General features: G+C 38.2%; 1 long non-coding RNA gene across 3 annotated transcripts in view; it reads right to left on the reverse strand.

The window, feature by feature from the left end:
- The window catches only part of LOC138109522 (uncharacterized), a 41133-nt gene extending 25048 nt beyond the window's left edge, over nucleotides 1-16085 (reverse strand). For 2 of the 3 annotated variants that reach the window (XR_011150537.1, XR_011150536.1), the window contains exons 1-3: nucleotides 15913-16085; nucleotides 13601-13640; nucleotides 13437-13509 (exon numbers count right to left, since the gene is read on the reverse strand). This is a non-coding gene — a long non-coding RNA (uncharacterized lncRNA). Of the gene's footprint in view, nucleotides 1-10889; nucleotides 12092-13436; nucleotides 13510-13600; nucleotides 13641-15912 lie in introns of those variants that run through there. The other variant, XR_011150535.1, reaches the window with a different exon arrangement.
- Nucleotides 16086-18724: the final 2639 nt, after the last annotated feature.

Raw genomic sequence — 18724 nt, forward strand, 5'->3', positions numbered from 1 at the left:
GCATCAGTTCTATGCTTGTATCCCTTTCAGCTTTTGGCTGTACAGGGCAGCTCCATTCAGGGATCCTTCAGCTGCAAAGGGGCAAGGAGTGAGGCATGGTACAAGAGCTGTTCAGTGCCATTTGAATCTAGTCACTCATGGATCCATAGCCTTTCTAGGGAACATAATAGCCTTCTGCTGAGATTGGAGCAGCAGGACTCTGGAGTTCAAACTGAAGTTCTGAAGGTGTGTGCTGCAGCAGCATTAAGAATTTCTGCTACCTGACAACCAGGTCTTCATTTCTGTGGTTCAACCTAAGGTCTGGTTCCCTTCTTCCCCCACCTTCTCCTTGTCTCCCTAGACTGTCTCCCTCTTTTTGGTAAACCAAGTCTGTATATGCATCTCTGTCCCACCATTCCCCTTCCCTGTACTCATTTTGGTTACACATGTACCAGCTACTCCCTCTCTTCATACCAGGAGTTTAAAGAAAACCAAAATCAGTAAAAAGGGGGACAGACTTGGGCAGGGATTTGGTGTAAAAGTTTCAGCTTAACTTCTAACCAGGTTAGAAGAACATCTAAGGACAAGAAACAGATATATCTCCTTCAACTGTAGTGAGAAGTCGACCGAGAAGTATGGCTCTGTTACTGTGAGAAATTTAGAAGCAGGTAGAGATGGTTGAGAGAAGTATTTTCAATTTATAGAAGGAAGATTGGAAAAATAGGAATATTGCAAAGAATACTCTGTCAGTGAGAAAATGGACTGATGGGAATAAATAATTGATATTGTATGGGAGAAGAAAGAAGCAGGCTTTCAAATAAATGAGTCTGCATGTACTGAACCTGGTTAGAGCACTCTTTTTCCTCAGAAAGAAATTACTGGAAAGATTGTATGGGAGTACTTGACTCCTGGGTGAGGAAATTCAGAAACTGAAGCACCTTTTAGAGGACCTGGAAGAGAGGCTGAGAAGTTACAAAAAGTTATTCTGGCTCTTCATAAATTCATCAGTTTACACAGCTTCTGGTAGATGTGCACTGGCTGCCCCGTGGATTTAAAGGAAGGTGACCAAGCTTCTAACAACTCTCCAGCAGAAGATGGGGGTAAAAGAGGAATTAAAACAGCACTGGAAAAGTTTGTTACAGTGATAATACTTGACATGGTGCCCTTGCAGTAACAGAGAATAGTACCTGATGATCCAAAAGGTCCCTCCTGGTTTCAGTTTCCTAAGTTCACTTCTAGAGCCTTAATAATACTTTAAGAAAATGGTACATGGCCAAGGGTACTGAGAAAGCTTTTAATACAGTCTAGTCTTAAAAAAATAGTTGGCTGTGATTCAACAGATGGAACTGAGACCATTTCATCCTGTTGCTATGTAATGCTAACCGTGGATGCAGAAAAGGTTTTCATTGTTTTCAGGAAACACAATGCACCTGAAAAATTGAATTCCTACTTGGGTAAGGTTTGAAGTGTAAAATACTTGCGTCCTGTTCTTTCTTGAGAAAGCCTTTTTGAAATTACAGAAAAAGGGAAATGCAACCTCTATAGATTGAGAAGAATGCATCTTAATGGAAATAAAGTGTAACCTGATATTCCAGGTTGAAAAGCAGCCTTTGACATAATGCTCATGAAGCAAAATTATTTATAACCTCAACAGAAATACTTTAAGAAAATATCAAGCTATTAAGTTGTTAATACAAAGGGATTCATTTTACTGAAAAATATGTTTTTTTCCTGTCCTACTTAGTCATTGTTAAAACTAAGAATCAACATATTTTTGTAAACAAACATTCCTCTTCTGATATAACTTAAAACCTATTATTGTGTGCATTAAAGATTTTCCTAGGATTCCATGTACTTTGCTGGATTTTAACTCAAGTCTCTACCCAAACGTTAGTCAGAAATAGCTTCCTAAAAATCACTGATATTATGCTACTGTGAAGCAAACAATGAGCTTGGTTTATAACAGAAGCCAGACCTTGCTGCTCCAACTTTTCTAACTCTTCTACCTCTTCTAAACTACTGTCTAGTGTAGCTGGTGGGCTAATGCTTACATGGGGAAAGTACAACAGATTAGATTGCTGCACCTTTTGAAAATCACACCTAGATTCCCAGTGGCTTCAAAAATATTTCTCAGCCATATGAGTAAGAACAGTTGCCCCTGGCTAGAGTTATCAAGTATCTGGAAACTCTCCTAAAATTTAAGCAGAGCTTCCAAAGAAGTTCTGCATTTTCAAAGTTGGCTTCCCCATGTAATGGTTGGTCTGGCCACTTCTTTTTCATGGTGGCTGGTAACAAGGACACTTGTGTACCTTTTGCTTGGCATAGGCCCGTGTATGAGCAGTGTGTTGTACATAGGTATTACCACAGGCCTGGGCCCTAGGGTATAGCACCATGTCCTGCAGCCATAGGAGGAGGAGGAGAGAAGATCCAGCAGGCAGGAATTGTGCAGCAAGATTGATTTATTTAATTATTTTACAAACTCTTTTATAGACTTTTTTCTTCATAGCCTAAGTGGACAAAGGATCAGCCACCCCTTGGGGGTGATTGGCTAAAATCCTAAAACATCCATTGTCAAAATATTTTTCTACTGTACCATAAACAAGACTTTTCAAGGATGCAGGTGTTTGGTTGTTTACATAACTCTGCTACCTCTTCTGTGAGAGAGCAAAGTCTCTCATGGACTTAGAAAAGAGAAAGAAAATCCTTGCTAGCAGCATTTTTGTATCTACACATAGGTATGGTGCTTTTTGGTCCATTCCTATAGACAGAAACATAAACATTCCAAAAGCAATGGATACATTTCTGTAATTGCTAGACTTAATACAAAATAAAATAATTACTCATTTACGAAAGGAATGTGGAACAGGATACTATGACAAGAACTATTCTATGTATGCTTTTATTTTCCATTCCTGTTATTGTCTAATTCTGACTTTCTGCAGGAATTTTTATCCTCTTCAATTAAATTCCTGCAGAAGCAGAGGGGTTTAAATGTTCCTGAATTACCCTGAAGATGCTTCCTGTAATTATGTAGGGTCTGGTTTGCCAGTGCAGAATGTTTTCACAGTACATTTCTGCCCAGCTGCCTTCCTTCTCTGTATCTGCCACTACAGAGATTGCACGTTCTCTTTGCTCACTATTTGCACCATGCACTTCGGAGTTCTAATCCACAACAGGGAATCATTTCCTCTGTCACTGTATATCACACTGGTAAATGAATAACACCTTTCTCCAAAGAATATTAGAGAAGAAACCTTTTTTAACATTGCCTTTTTATAAGAGTTACAAGATTGAAAAAAAGGAGATAAGAAGTCTTTCCTCACTTTATTTCAGTATAAACAAATTTCAGAATAAATTAATTCATAGGCTTTTATTATCATGAAAAATTATCTGAAAAATTATCTTTAAAAGATTCAGTGAGTGGGTAGTTATTTGGATGCTCCGTTTATTCCTGTGCTGTTGTGAGATTTTTCAGGAAAATAATATTTTTGGTGTTTGAGGAGGACACTGAAAATTTTTCATTTCAGTGATGGTGGCCTTTGTTTCTTTGAGAGTTGTTTGGGAGTTTTGCAAAGGTGGAATTTAACACTTTATGTAATAAGCTTCTCTTGTATAAACTAAATTGTTCCTGAGTCTTTGTAAACATGCAGTTTTATAAAGAGAGTACAAATGTATTGATGGCATGGAAAAGAATTTACTGAAAAAATACATATACATATAATTGAAAGAAGAGGGAAAAAAAAATCTTTTTTGTAGTAATTCTAACAGTAACACGGCCTTGTACCTGAATATTAGATTGTGATGTTTCTACACTAGCAAGAATCTTAGGTCAGGACAAATAATGTCCTAAACCATCCCAACTATCTGAGAAGACATAAAGTGCCACCTCAGATATTACTCCATCTTTAGATCCTCTGCTGAACTGCAGTGACTCTGTGCTGAGAAAATGATATAATTGTAAATCTGGCATAGCTGCATAATAGCAGATTAACACTGAGGGGGATCTTCATGCCACAAACCCAAGTCAGATCTTTCTCCTCCATTCCTCTATGCAGTCTTCATATAATAGATGGAAAATTGTGTAAAACCAATGTTGCTGTCACCCGCTGGCTGCTGACAGCTTATTAATTTAGAGTATTCCCTGCCTTCTGTGGTACACATCTTGGACTGGTGGTCACAACTGAATTCGAAAGAGTAAAGGTACAGGTGAATCAGATAACTTGCAGACAGCCTGCTCTAAACCAATCCAGTCCTATGTGTTTTATACTCTTGCTTTCTGTTGGTGGCTCCTCTATTAGACTTTAATCTATTTCAGATTAATATTCATGTTTTCATCACTGAGAAGCAAGATGCCATAAAGAAACTGCTGTGAGATTCCATTGATCCCATCCTATCCCTTATTGCTTTCTTTAAACGAATAACCTTTTACATTTCAGCAGAGGGCTTGTGAAGAATAGAGGCATTTTCTAAGGCAAAGAGGCATTTTTAAAACATGGAAAATAAGTGAGCTGCCTGCTAGTGCAGGCAATATGACTGCACTGTGCTGCCACACGTTTTGTGAAAAACAAATGGGTAAAAAGCCAACATTGTTTAAAACAGTTTCTGGCAGAACAACTTTTGCATATTCAGAGTTGTGTTTGTTAAGAAAAATTTCATTCAGATTGAACAGAATGAGCATCTTTATCTGATGTGAACAGATAGAAGAAAGATGATTGGAAAAAAATGAAGAATTTCTCCCACAGAAAATGGTTTCTTGATCTGTGAAAACAACAGGCTCCTAGTGAAGTGCAGTCAAGGCTTACAAACACATTGCCATGGTACACCAAGTCTGAAATCCCAGCTGACATTTCAAATGGTGTTTAGAGTTATGACAAATCTGATTTATTTGAGTCTCTCTCCAAAGCTGCCATAAAAGAAGCCCTGATTTGGTGACTTATTAATCACAGCACCTTAGACAGCTTCTTTTTCTAGTTATGGAAATTGCTATCACATCAATATCTTCTTTTCTGTACCATAGGTTAATATTTTTTGTAAAGATGCTGTTGATTTGACTGGACTCTTAGTTTTCCAGTCAAGTTTTCACCAGAATACATGTTTCCTTAGAAAAATACCCTGCCAAACAGCATTTTAGATAACCAAGGGAAATGCCTTGCAAAATGCTGATTTGGGTGATTCAGAAGAAACTTACTTCATCTCTGCAATGAAAATTTGACCCTTGTGGTTTCATAATTCAAGTAAAATGTAATTGAAATATATTATTAATTATTGTTGCCCAAACCACATTTATAAAATTTCTTTTCAAAAGTAAAAGAAAATCATTAATTACAACAATCCTACTTCCAGTAATAAGGCCCTTCTTAGCAAACAGTTGCATTTGAAGCAGTATTTTAATACAAAATTTGATTGCAGTTGTGATCTTAGGGTTTGATCCAAAGTCTGAGTCACTAAGGATTATACTTGAGTAAAGATGTCAATGAGAATGTTTTTCCACAGATGCTTTCATTGATTTCAGTTAAATGAAATACACTTCTCTTTCCTGTTTTTTTCACCATGCAGTTTCTTACACTGAAAAGATTCTTTAAAGTGGGGAAATCTGATGTACTGATTAAATCCTGTGCAAGTCGTCTCTAGTACAAGTAACACTTAGTAAAAGGCACTGTCTGGATAAACTGTGAGAGGGACAATGCCAGTGAAGCCAGGATTTTTGCCTTCTCCACTGATGTTCTGCGTGTTGTCTCTGTAACGCAGTGTGTGCGTTGTTTCACTGCTGTACATTAAGTAGGTCCCTGACAACAGCCACAGAAGGGGAGTAGAGATAGTTTGGTTTTTGGTCAGTCTCTGTGTCTATCTAGCCATCCTAATCTATTCTGATCCCCTTCATCCCTGCTGAGGCAAGAATGCAAAGAATAACATGGATGTGCTTAGAGTACTCCTGCTGTATCTTCCAAATGCTACTAACACTGTTCTCTTTCATCAAATCTGCAAGCAGCAAAACCTCTATAGATTTTCAGTTGAGAGAAAGAAATGTAAATGTTAAAAAAAAAAAATCTGGACACTTCCTCCTTTTGCCGTTGTGTATGTTAATTCTATCAATAACTCTGCATGTTGGTTCAATGAATAAGCTATTACTGTGTGTCTTAGAAATGCAGAAAACAGAGATTAGTGATTGCTGCAAATTGATATGTTTAGCATGTCCTTCACAGCACTTGACCTGGCCTAGATCTGATCCTCATTTACAAGGCATAACAAAAATCTACTTAACAGATGCTCAGAGGATGCATTTTCATAGATTCTGAGTCTCACTGGTGTTAATTTGCTTACGTTGCTGAAAGCAGAGGGGAATATGTCTGAAATGAACCATGTGCAACCAAAAAGAAAAAAAAAAAGAATGAAAGAATGTGTTCATTTTGAGTCAATGAATCAATGAGCTGGTAGGCCTGCTAACTGTAATACTCAATGGAAAATCACCTTTGCACTCACTGAGTAGCTCACCTGTGCAGTACATCAGTTCATGAGATAGAAAAGTAATTTTAAAAGTCAAGGAAGTAAGGGAAGATTTAAAAAGCCACAAAGCCTTATTATTTTTTTTTCCACTGACATTCAAAGTGTGCAGCTTTCCCATTGTTCTGGTCAGCAAGGCTTGTGGGCATGAAGCACTGGGTTTGGTAAGGGAAATGCATGGTTTAAATCTTGGAATAATGTCTGTGCACTTTTGCAATGTAAAAGACATATCATCATCACCCCGCATCTCTGTCATGAACTAACAAAACCTTTAGAATCAATGGTTGATCTCTGCCTTGCTGGGTTTGTTCTATAACTAAGAAAACCATAACTGAATGTACTTTTTAGTTTTGTAGCCCTTCTTGCTGAATATAGCATGGAAAACCTGAAATAAGGGGATCCCTTCAGACATTCTTCAGCACATTTATGACTCCCATAGGCTCATTGTGTGAATTTTCCTTCATATGGGAAATGCTGCTGGTTCTACTATGAGCATTAAGATTTTTGCTGTAATAGTTCAAAGATGGAATAGCTACAGCAGGGCCAGACCATCCACTGGTGTCAATTGTTATTGCTTCAGTGAGGCCCACAGGGCTACACCGCGTTGTGTCTGCTGAAGATCTGATCCATAAAGTGTCTTGGGAGTTACTTTTTCACTGTTCTCTAAATTACCAGAATACTGTTGCAAGAGGAAAAGTGTTTAGTAAGACAACACAACATTTTGCTTTGGATGAAATGTTGAGAAAACAAAAACAAAATAAGACACAAACAAAACCACGTGGCAATATATAATAGGTGTCAGATTCTAAGGATAAAGCATCTTTTAAAAAATATTTAGAGAAGGCATATTGAGGGGGAAAGAAGGATGGATATTAAGAGCAGCAGATGGACAGCATGTACTACGTGGGACTCCAGCAGCTATCAAGTGAAATCAATCTGACTTTTGTTAAGTTCGTGGCTGTTCACCACTGAATAGAGGAGAGAGAGGTGCAAAGATTATGGCCACCATATGTCTTAGTCCAGAACAGAGACACTTCCTTATATCCAGCTTCCAGAATCAGCTGACCCGTGAACTCCTTGACTTGGTAGCTGCTTTCACCAGACTGCAGCATGGAGGCAGTCCAATAGACAGCTGTCCCACAAGCCTGAAAGCCTCAATTTCATGAGTCTGTAAGATGAAGCTGCCTGCAGATTCAGACATTAATGCACAGACTAGGACTTCCAGATTTTTGGAATTTTTTAGCAAGCACCTGGAAGACCTGAGAATCCAGTCAGACACACATCACCTTTGAAACCTGCCACAACAGGGGGAGACAGGAAATCTATTTGAATTTGTTATCAGTGCATCCACCCTTCTGAGGCAAAGCTGGAGCTACAGATTCCTTTGAAGTGAGGTGCTCAGTTTTTTATTAGCAACTGCAGAAATTGCAGAGAGCTTGTGATGTCCTCTCCCATCTTGTTTATTCCCCTACTCACATGGCAATGTCAGGGGTGGTCCATCTTACCATAGTAAGAGTTACATATAGATGTTACATATAATGTCAGGACCAAAACTGAACATACATCTCACCAAAGGATAGCATCAATCCCCCAGGTAAGTAAGAAATGTTGAATGCATGAAGAAAGGTACTGGGGATGAGGAGAATGGGAAAGGATTCTTAAAATAGCAAATTTCTTCTTCAGCATATGTCAAGATCATAATAATTCCTACTCTTTTCTTAGCTTAAACCCAGCTGAAAGCCATTGGTGTTCCAGTGCTACATTGCAACCTACAGCCATCCAGGTTCTCATATCAGTACACCTGACTCTGCAGTAGCAAGAACATGATTTGATCATTTATAGCTATGTAGAACAACTGTGGATCAATGTGATATATTCCCCTTTGCGTGGTAGTTCCATCTTCTCTTTTATCCCATCAATACTTGGCCAATACTATTTTTTTCCTACTGTATATAGTACTTGCATTGAATTTGCTTGATACTGTGGTACACAATGGACTCTTTCAAGAGTTTGTATTTTATTCTGTGATTTCTAAACATTGCCTTTCCAGCATCCCTTTCACCAGTGAGTTAGGGCAAGACCAAATCCTCCAGGGCCAAGGATGAGCACTCAGATATTTTTTTCTCCTGCTTAACATTTTACTGAAGGCCAATATGTCCTGATCTCTGCAGAGATATTGAATTATGGTTTAATGGACTGCTGGAACATGAGAGTATTTTTTTCACACACACACAGAGAAGTGTGAGGAATCACTTCACTCAAGGCAATGAACCTATTCCTGATTTATGTTGCTATGAAGAACAAATTCCCTTTTATCAGAATGACAACTACTGCCATGGAAGGAAGCTTTAGAATCAGCATGAAGGGAACCAAGAAACAGCAGATTTTAAGAGATTCTTCCTTGTATGGTTGATAGTGTATAAACAGTGGTCTAGTGGTACACATGGAAGCTGACTAAACAGAAGGGTGGATTTAAGGCAATGCTGCCATATGTGAAATGCCTGGATTGTTTCAACATTTAGCACCAGGGGGGAAAAAAAGTATTCCTGAAATGTTGATTTAGTACCAGACAAGACAAACTTGGCTCTACTGCTAGTCATTCAACTAGTCTTCATAATCCTGAAACTGTTATCTGAAGGGCTTATAATGTATTGAGATCATTGCTTTGGCACTCTTAAAACAAACTGCAAAGGAAGAAAGAAATAATACCAGAGGAAATTATCCAAGAAAATTGGCTGTCACAGACCAAGGAGGATTTGTTATTCGGAGGCTTAGATCCCAGTCATGCATCTGAGTCCTTTTAGTTGCTCTAGTGACACCAGACAAATGGCCAGTTCAGAGCAGTTCCTGGAAGCACAGCTGCCTCAATGTGATCTTCCTCCAAACACAGTGGGTAGATGGGTGGCAAAGCTTTTAATTTTGCTTTCTTTAGAAAAGCTGTGCTCAAGTCAGCAGTTGCTAGAAATGCAGCCTTGCATACCTGAAATGAAATGTCAGTTCCACACATCACTAAGTATGGTTTAACAGACTGGATGAGAGCTCTGATTGTCAGCTTACACTTGCACCAGTAACAGTTACTGTTTATTTGTCTCTGACAAATTAATCCTCAAAACATTGACTATTCCAAAACAAACTCTACCTTCTTGTGTTCTGACCAAGTGTTGCATCCGTAACATGGAGCAGTTACATCAAGGGCGATTTAGGTTCACAATAAATTTCATGTAAACTCAGAAAGGATGTAAGAATTAAGCATTGTAGTGACCACAGTTCTGTTGATGGGCGAAAAAAGTAATCCAGCCTACCTTTACCTTTCATTTTGATGTTAAGGAACTTCTATAGCTATGTCTGTCTCTAAAAATGAGGAGAGGACTAAACAGTGCCTAGTTTACCTGTAGGATCTATGGTGGTTTTAAATATGTGACTTGCTAACCAAAAGTCAGTTTTTTCTTCTACTTTCATCCTGAGCAAGCTGTAATAGTAAAGGGACTGAACCTAAACTGTCTATGTTGGCAGTGTCCTACTTTGAAGTCCCAGGCAAATGTAGACTCTCGGGAGTAGCTGTACCATTAAACATGCTGGGAACAACAAGTACAGGTCATGTCCTATTTCCACTTCAATATTACATGTTGCAGCACAGCAAAAGAACAAGGGAGACAAAGCATTTCTTTCACTATGTGCAGAACTTCTGCAGTATGTACACACAGCTTGTGTTTTGTTTGACAGCAAGATGTAGGACACCACCTCAACCTTCAAACCAGTGCCAGGTCATTGCAATTTCTCACGTTTCCTTTTTTTCTGCAGCTCCACAGTATAACTCAGGGAAGTCTGATCTCCTACCACTCACTGCAGTAGGCGGTTCAGAAGTTACAAGTCTCAGAAATGTCAAACGTAATGAAAAATAAGGGAAACATACAGAAGAAAGTTGTTCCTGTTTATTCCACACAATGTGCACCATTCTTTTACTCATCAGTGACTGCTGTGTAAAGGTTTTCATTCTATTTTCTCTGGTACTCTTATACCAACAATGACCTACACTCCTTTGAAATAAAATCTTTTGCAGAGAAAGCAGGACTTGCCATATCTCAATACCGAAAGCAGACACAGCTTCCTACTTTTAGAGATTTCTGCTGTAAATTTCGGATTTATTTTGCAGGTAAACTGAATGCCTAAAAACTTAAATATCTGATTTGCATCTTCTACCACTTAGCAGTATTTATTTGTTTGCTCAAGATGATTGCTTACTTTGTGTAAATCCATGAAATATTAAAGAGTTTTTCATAGCAATGTATTCTTATTCTTCTACAGTGAAACCTGTGTCCCTTAAAAATGCATGGTAATAATAACAACAATAACACCATTGACTCATTTATGTTCTCATTTATTCTGTATTTGAAAGATACTTAATCTCATCCAGCTTCATAGAATGAAATATATATCTGTGTTTTAAATATTACCTTTGAGAGTCAAAGGAATTGTTCGTTTCTCCATCAAGGGCCAGCTTGAAGAACCCAGGACCAAACCAATATTTTCTTTTGAAGGCTACCATTCATATAACTGTAATTTTGCCCCATAAGCACTCACAGAATTTTTGTGTAATGTCAAAGATCCATGAGTATGACTTGGGCTATCAATATTAGATTTTTGGATGCTATAGAACAGAAGTAGAATGCAATTCCACTTACCCTCTTGTGTATTCTGCTTTAGATTTGGAAGAGAGGTTGTAGGTTACATCTTTCTAGATGTTTAGGGAGGTGCCTCTTCCTTACCTACTTTTAAAATATATTTCCTTTATTACAAAAAGCCCAGCTTTCAAAGCAGCAGGGAGAGACGGAAAGGTACAGAGGATTTAGGATTTTAAAATGTATCATTATATGTGAGAAAACAACTAGCTTGTGATTTTTCAGTTTCTGTTTCAGATCAAGAAGCCGGTTCTATGTATTGCTGGAAGATGAGATTCATTGTTATCTTTTGCAGATACCATTCATTTCTGGCCTGGCTGTCTTGTGAAATAATGGGATTCGAACTTGTCACTATTCCAATGCTGATTATTGCCCATCTTTGGTCCCATGCCAGGGTGATTTTCTAGGAGAAGCCTTCATTTATGATGAGGCGAGGAAACATTTTGGCAATTTTTATTTTTAAAACTGTAGTCATTGGCAGCACTCTAAAGTTTGGAATATTGTGAGTATTACAGTCATATTAGGATTGATGAATTACTGAGCAGAATGAAAGCGAGATATTTGAAGCTGTGTGGTGACTGCAGCTTATTGAACAAATCTCTGCGTGCATGTTTCTGAATAGCACACCAATGACAACTGACATGGAAGGCATTTAACAGTATCCTTCTATGTACAGGGACTTCATTACGAAAAAGATCATTCCCTAAAGCAGTGGTATGTGTGCAGATCTTTAGCAAATATTTTTGGATCCCTTGAACTGGAAGGGAGAAAAATTGCTCCAGTCAGCCTGCTTCTTCTGGTGGGGTTTTGGAATAGCCTTGTGCTTTCCTGCACAGTCTTTCTGAGGCTTGGCTTTGGAAGTCAGGTATTGTCTGTGCAGATCAGAAGCATAGCTCCGGGTTCTGTGCTCTGCTTGTAGCTTGGAAGTGCACCTTTATGAGAGGACAGAGACCTATTTTTGAAGCATATATAGTTTAGTACTATTTTTTTTCAGCATGGAAAACCATTGATGACTAAATGTCAACAGAGAAAGAAAAATGTGACTTTTGAAGATAAAAGAGATGGAAAAATTGATTCTGTAAATATCTTAATAGAAGTCTCATTCAATGACAGGTGTCACTTAGCTAAAAAGTAAACTACATATAGTAAGTTATTACTTACTTCCTTCTCTTTGTATCCCCTGTTAAAAGAAAATAAAAACAGCGTGCAAATGTCCATAAGGATTGAAGTGGGCAGATGTAGTGCTAAGGAAGTAAGAGGTCTTAGCTTTCCATCCAGTGCTATCCCATTGTCATGTGCATACGGCATGCGCTGTGTGAGATGTCAAAGATCATTATATCATCTGCTGCATAAATTGCACATCCAAGGAGGGTGGAGGAAAAGCAGTCATGTCACTGGAAAATGCTAATCTGATAATAGTTTATGCAGCATTATTAGTGTCCTCCCCAGAGGACCCAAGAACTACTAGCTAGCTTTGTACGGCTATGAGTTATTCTAGGAATTAAACACAGCTGGTTGTGGGATAAGGTTTACAAAGAGCTGAAGTTCCGGACAACAAACAAAAGAAAAGGTAGCATTTCCTTTTGCATCTGAAAGGGGAATTTTGGGAAGTAGAATGTAGTTACTGTAATGGAATGACTGAGCACAAAGAGCTATGTGCTTTCTATGTTAGTGGGTTTTATTTTAACCTAAAGCCAAAAAAGGAGGTGGGGGGAGAAGGTGCAGCCTGGAAAAAGAAGCACTCTGTGTGTCTGTACAACATGCCACCCTTACTGTTCTGAATGACACTATTTCTAAAACACGTCATTTTGTAGAAGGTGAGGTGCAGAAACATTACAATCATAATCATATATAGTACATTTGTTCACTGTACATGAGCTCAAACTGGTCAAACACAAAGGAATTCCCTCGTAAAGCTGTCAGAGGGAAGGAAAACACTAAACAAACCATTCCTTCGTATTATGTTTTACAAAATAGTGATGACTGGAAAACTGTAAGCACAAAAAAGACTGACGAGATCAAAACATAGGAATATCTGATACAGATGATGAGGTTTGGTGGCAAAATAATGCAGGATTAGAACAGGATTCTTTTGCTACAGAGGAGATGACCAGTCAGACTAATGGCATGTTGCTTGCCTGCTTGAAAGTGGAGGGTTGATTTGCTTTTGGTGTTGTGATAGGAATATTTAAAGATTATTGCTGACAGAAAAGGACTTAATCTTCCCCAAAGCAACAGGATTAGCAACTCGAGTGGAAGCAACAGTGAATAACTTACAAGACTTGCAATGTAGACTCAATCCAGAGAGCACAAAGCCATCTGAAAGCAATCGGGCTCAGGAAAGGGACTTCTGAAATAAAGAAACTTATTTATGCTTGTTTGTAAACTTGAAATTGTCCAGAATTATAACAACCGTAGCCTGAATAAACAAGGACACTTACCAAATTCCACCCAAAATCCAGGATGTGAGTCCCCAAAACACTAAAAAAAAAACAAGAAAAGGGAAAATAAAGCAGATCTTCTAAAAATAATATATATGTACACATATATGTATACATACACACACATATATATGAAATATATATTTCCTGTTATTCTGCACAAGCTGCTGTGCTCTAGACATGCTTCTTGTAAGGGCCTCTCCCTAGCACCAGCTAAAAGGGTCTTTGAGCCTCTCTAATTATTAGGAAACCTTAAGAAAATCTGCAGGTGGCCTGAGTCAAGGGCAGCTGACCAAGCTTGCTGTGGCCAGGATGAGGTCTAGTCAAATTCCTGAGAGCAGCAGTAGTTCTCTCTGTTTCCTGAATAAAGATCAAGAGTTGGGGGTATTGAGTCACCAGTGCAACTTCCTGAATAAGCTTTGCTTTTATTGCATTTAGTTCAATCAGACAAAAATGTCTATGGTACCTATGATTAATCTCACCCCCAGTGTAGGGTCAAAATTAAGTGCAGCAAGTTGTAAACTGTCAGCATATGAGACTGGAGGGAGACAGGAAGGCATTTACCTCTCTAAAGGTCTGAAAGGGCTACTTGAAATGTAATGGCTTGCCCTATGAAATGTTTTCACCACCTGGATATTCCTGGAGAACAATGGAAAATCTGTTGAAGGTTATCTTTCAACGCTGTTGTAGAGAGAATTGACAATGTTCCCAGAAGAGGCAGAGGTAATGTTGAACATCTGTCTACTCTGGAAAAGATATTTCCAAGATTGGAGACAGTGGGACTTAAATAAACTTCTTATTTATGAAACTGTGTATTTGATTGTCACAGTAGATGGAGAATATAACCTGCAGGAAGGGTCACAGCAATTAAATGGAACTCAGATCCCTGTTACCTTATTGAAAAATGAGGATACTGAAGTTTTATATCGTGGTTTCATGAAAAAATAGGTCTTTTTATCAGTCTTTGAAGAATGACACTGCAGAGTTTTGAAGAAAGAGATAAGGCACAGTTTTTCAAGAGTCTTTAACAGTGGCTTAAGGTTTTTAAAATCTGTGGTTGCATCAGCCTAAGCAAAGAAATTCATCTGTTACAGAGACTGTCAATGTATGGCATGGGGAAGTTTTATCATATAGCCTGAGAAATTTTGGAAAGGAATCAAATAGATGAATCTTCAGACTAAAAATTTCTGGGAATGAGATTACTTCCATCTGATGGAACAAAGCAAAAAGTATTCCAGTGAGCATTGGATGAGAACTTTTGACTTGTGTAATAGGTAAGAATTTCAGTTGTATCATTGAGTGTTGTTTTTAAACACGTTTATGAAATATGCAAAGTTTAGTATCAGTGTTTCAGTGCAGCTGCATTCAGTTTTTTGCCAGTACAAAAATAATTAAAACAAAAAACCAAAAAGCATACTGTGACATTTCCAGGAGAAAATGTCTCTTATGAAACACTTTCACTTGTTAGTAGTAACACCCTCTCAAGTAGGGATGGATTCAATATGATTCTGGACATAACAGAGGGGACTGTATACAGAGAAGTATACATGGAGTGCACATCTCTCTGTGAGAATTAGACCAAAATCTTTGCTGAACAGCACAGGACTCGTATCTCACACTGATATTTTTTTGCACAAAATCTTTGGCTTAGAGGTATGAATCAACAGGGAGAAGGACTCGGGAATGATAGAACAAGTACACTGGAAAGAAATTGGCACACTTCATGTTTCCCTAGCATGCCAATAGACTTGTGAGCCCCATGAACCCAGTTCAGAAGCTTGTGCATTGCTAGGAAGAAGTTGACAGCTTTGATTTTAATCCTTATAGAACAACAGGGAAAATGTTAGAAGACCTTGTGTTCTGAAATCAGAACTATAGCTATTATCTGGAAGATAATTGGGCCTGAAGACTCTTACAGAATTATCAATTTCCTTCCATTCAGTTATGGTGATACTACCTTGAACTGACTCCATGTAAAGTAAAATCCATTTCTTCTTGGTCAGTTAACTCATAAGATTGCTCCAAACAGTTCATTCAAAGGAATAGTGAGACACCTAAATCCAGAGTGGGCTTGGGTAGAACTGACAGTCTGAGGGAGTAAAGCTGAAGAAGGATGGCAGGCAAGTCAGAAAATAACATATTTTTAAAATGTCAGCTGTGAAACAAGAGAGAGGCATGTTTTTCCTTTACTGCTGCTACAGAGAGGCTCCACCGATTTATGGACCTAATGCAAGTTATTTAGTTGAAAGCTGGTATTAAAATTGAAAATTAAGAGAGAAGTACAATAACATGGAGTTAAAGAAGTTACTTACACGATTGCCTGCATGGTCACCACCTGTTTCTCTCCATGGGAGGACTTTCCCCTGTGCAGTTTATGACAGGATTAAAATAGAACACTTTCTTGCATGACCGTGAGTACAGTTTGTTTTAGTTGCAGTGATCCATCCATTGGTACGACCATGGTTCTGGTTTTTGTGTACCTGTGCTGTTGATTCTGGCTTGTAGAGATTAAAACTCTTTTCATTACATGGAATCAGCCTCTCTTCCATGCATATGCCATGGAAAAATACCTCAGTCTTGCCTACTTGTTTAGATTAAGTTAATCTTCAGATTTGAGGTCAAGAGAATTTGGCAGGGATTTTAGCTAGTGTCATTGTTATTTTTTGACTGCAATACGAGGACCAGTCTTGTCCTAGGATCATTTTGAAGTTTAAGATAACAAGTTTCCTGCTATTTCAAGAATCTTAAGTATTATTTGTGAGGCCTATGGTCTTGATTTGTGTTGTTTCTGTAAGTTTCCTATGGAGTGGTGAGAACAAATTTCTAGAGAGCAGGATAAAAAGCAGTGGTTCTTTCAGGCCTGCCTGAATGAAACACTGACTGCCCAGACCTTTGTCATTGTGGAGTACAAGACTTGATGACTGATTCACTTCAACATCTGTTTCTTAATGCATGACATGAGACTAATTTTGTAAATTTTGGGGAGTGAGGTGCTGCTCAGTGTAAACAAAATAATTTTACTGAGTAGTATTATCCTGCCTCCATATTTTCAGATGCAGTGGGTAGATTGATACCTGGATGTAAAGGTACCACTGTTTTTTGGGATGGTCTGTTAAAATGCCAACTTCCCACAATAGAAAGTTGTGGGGTTTTTGCTATTCTAAAGAAAAACAGAAAAAAACCTCCCCACATATTTATAGCTACATGTTTACTATTCACTCCCTATACTGAAAGGTTTTAAAATCCTCTGTAAGTCATGAAATACCACTTGACTAATCAAAAGTCCTTGGAGAACATTCTTATAGATTTTGCCTCTCTCTAGACTGCCTTAGTTAACTAATGCCTTCCACAGAGGATTTTATTTTCTGCTTATTTGTTCAGACTATTATTGAACAATGAAGGTAATCTAAAATTCATCAGAATATTATTAGTGGATTACAGATTATTTTTCCTGTGCTGACAATATGGTACCTATTTGATTGAACCCTAGCTGAATGGGAACAATGCAGTCAAGTGGCCCTCAGTCACTGTACATTTTAAATAAAGTGTACTTACAGCTCATCCCTTTTTTGTTCTGACTACTTCTCCCTATTGCTGCACTCTTTGCTCTGTGCTTCGCTTGAACGTGGACACTTCCCAGTAAATATAGCTTAGACTTAGCTGGCTATTGAGGAGACATGAGTGGCTTGTGAATGAGGAGTTCAACTGCATTTAAAAAAAAAAAAAATCAATCAATTTCAAGACTTTGATGTGAAGACCATTAGAATCCATAGAAATACTTTCCTGAAATTGAATGGGATTTGAACAAGTATCTGTAATGATTTTCATATCTAGGGTGCTTCCATTCCAGAAACTTAGTCAAGCACTTAAAAAAAAAGTGATGTCCAAGTTACTGTTCCTTCTTGCAACCTCTTGATAAAATTAGTATCCAGTTTTCTAAACACTTGCACTACAAGTAATGTATTATCTAACAGTACTGTGATTGATACCCACTGCCTTTTGTGCATCAAGGTACATCTAGCCACTTTCCTGTTAACAGCATGGGAGAAAGAGATTTGCTGTACATTCTTGAATGTAGTCAAGAGCCGCAAATCATGTCCGTATGCCTTTCTGACTTAAGAATCTGCAAAAAGTCTTCATCATCTTGCAAATTTCAGGACAAAATCAGAGAGTTCTGGACAGCTCATGCTGTGATCTGGCTTGTTTCCCTGCTGAAAAAAAATCAGTTGTTAGAGTTAGTGGCCCAGTTTAAATTGTTTACTCCCTCAGTGTGCATGCCCGCAATGACCACACATATTGATGTGAGCAAAGCCAAGAAGCTAAAAGTAATGCATCTCCAATCAGCATTTACATCCATGGATTTTCTGGTGGATTATTGACTAGTTTGCCATGGAACAATGCCTCCAAGAGTGGCTTCTGCCTGGCTCCGTTTACTCCTGGCTAGACATATCCCCTGAAATTATGTGAAACCCTGGACCATGCTGTGTTCACCCGAAAGAGAATCCACAAGCTCAGAGGGAAGAAGATTATTATGATGTGAGAGCTCCACTCCTCATCTGTGCTTGTTGGACACATTTGGCAAGGATTATCACCAACTGACTTCCCCCATGCTGAGCATCTGGAGGAGTGATGTCACCCCATTTTGTAAAGGAAAAGATGAGTCAGCCTGTTCTTACTGCAATTCTTAATGCTGTTTGTATTTTCTTCCCTGAAGAACAGATAGTACCTGGTAGGTTCTGGTAAAGCCATAAGCAGGCAAGTATATCCTTGGTTGAAAATAAAAACTCTTACAGCATTGGTGGTTTTGTTCCCCTTAGATCTGCAAAAAATTACTGAGGTATGTCACCTGCTGTGGCTATCTAGGTAATTAAATGCTGTCTTCACTTCCATTTCCATAACAATTGTATACATTGCCATTACTTGTTTGAATTCTGTGTTTGACCAACAGTGAGGAACAAACCATTCTATGCTATTATGTATTTGGACTTTCCCTCTTTCATCCTTTACAAAGATGGCCAATCTGTAAACTACAAGTTCTTGGAAAATATAAACCAAAAAAAATGCCAACAAATACTTAGTCCCTAACTGGAATTAGTGCTGGCAAAACCATAAACTTTTCTAAGC

The sequence above is a fragment of the Aphelocoma coerulescens genome, chromosome 4 (genome assembly GCF_041296385.1).
Source record: "Aphelocoma coerulescens isolate FSJ_1873_10779 chromosome 4, UR_Acoe_1.0, whole genome shotgun sequence".
NCBI classification, from domain to species: domain Eukaryota; kingdom Metazoa; phylum Chordata; class Aves; order Passeriformes; family Corvidae; genus Aphelocoma; species Aphelocoma coerulescens.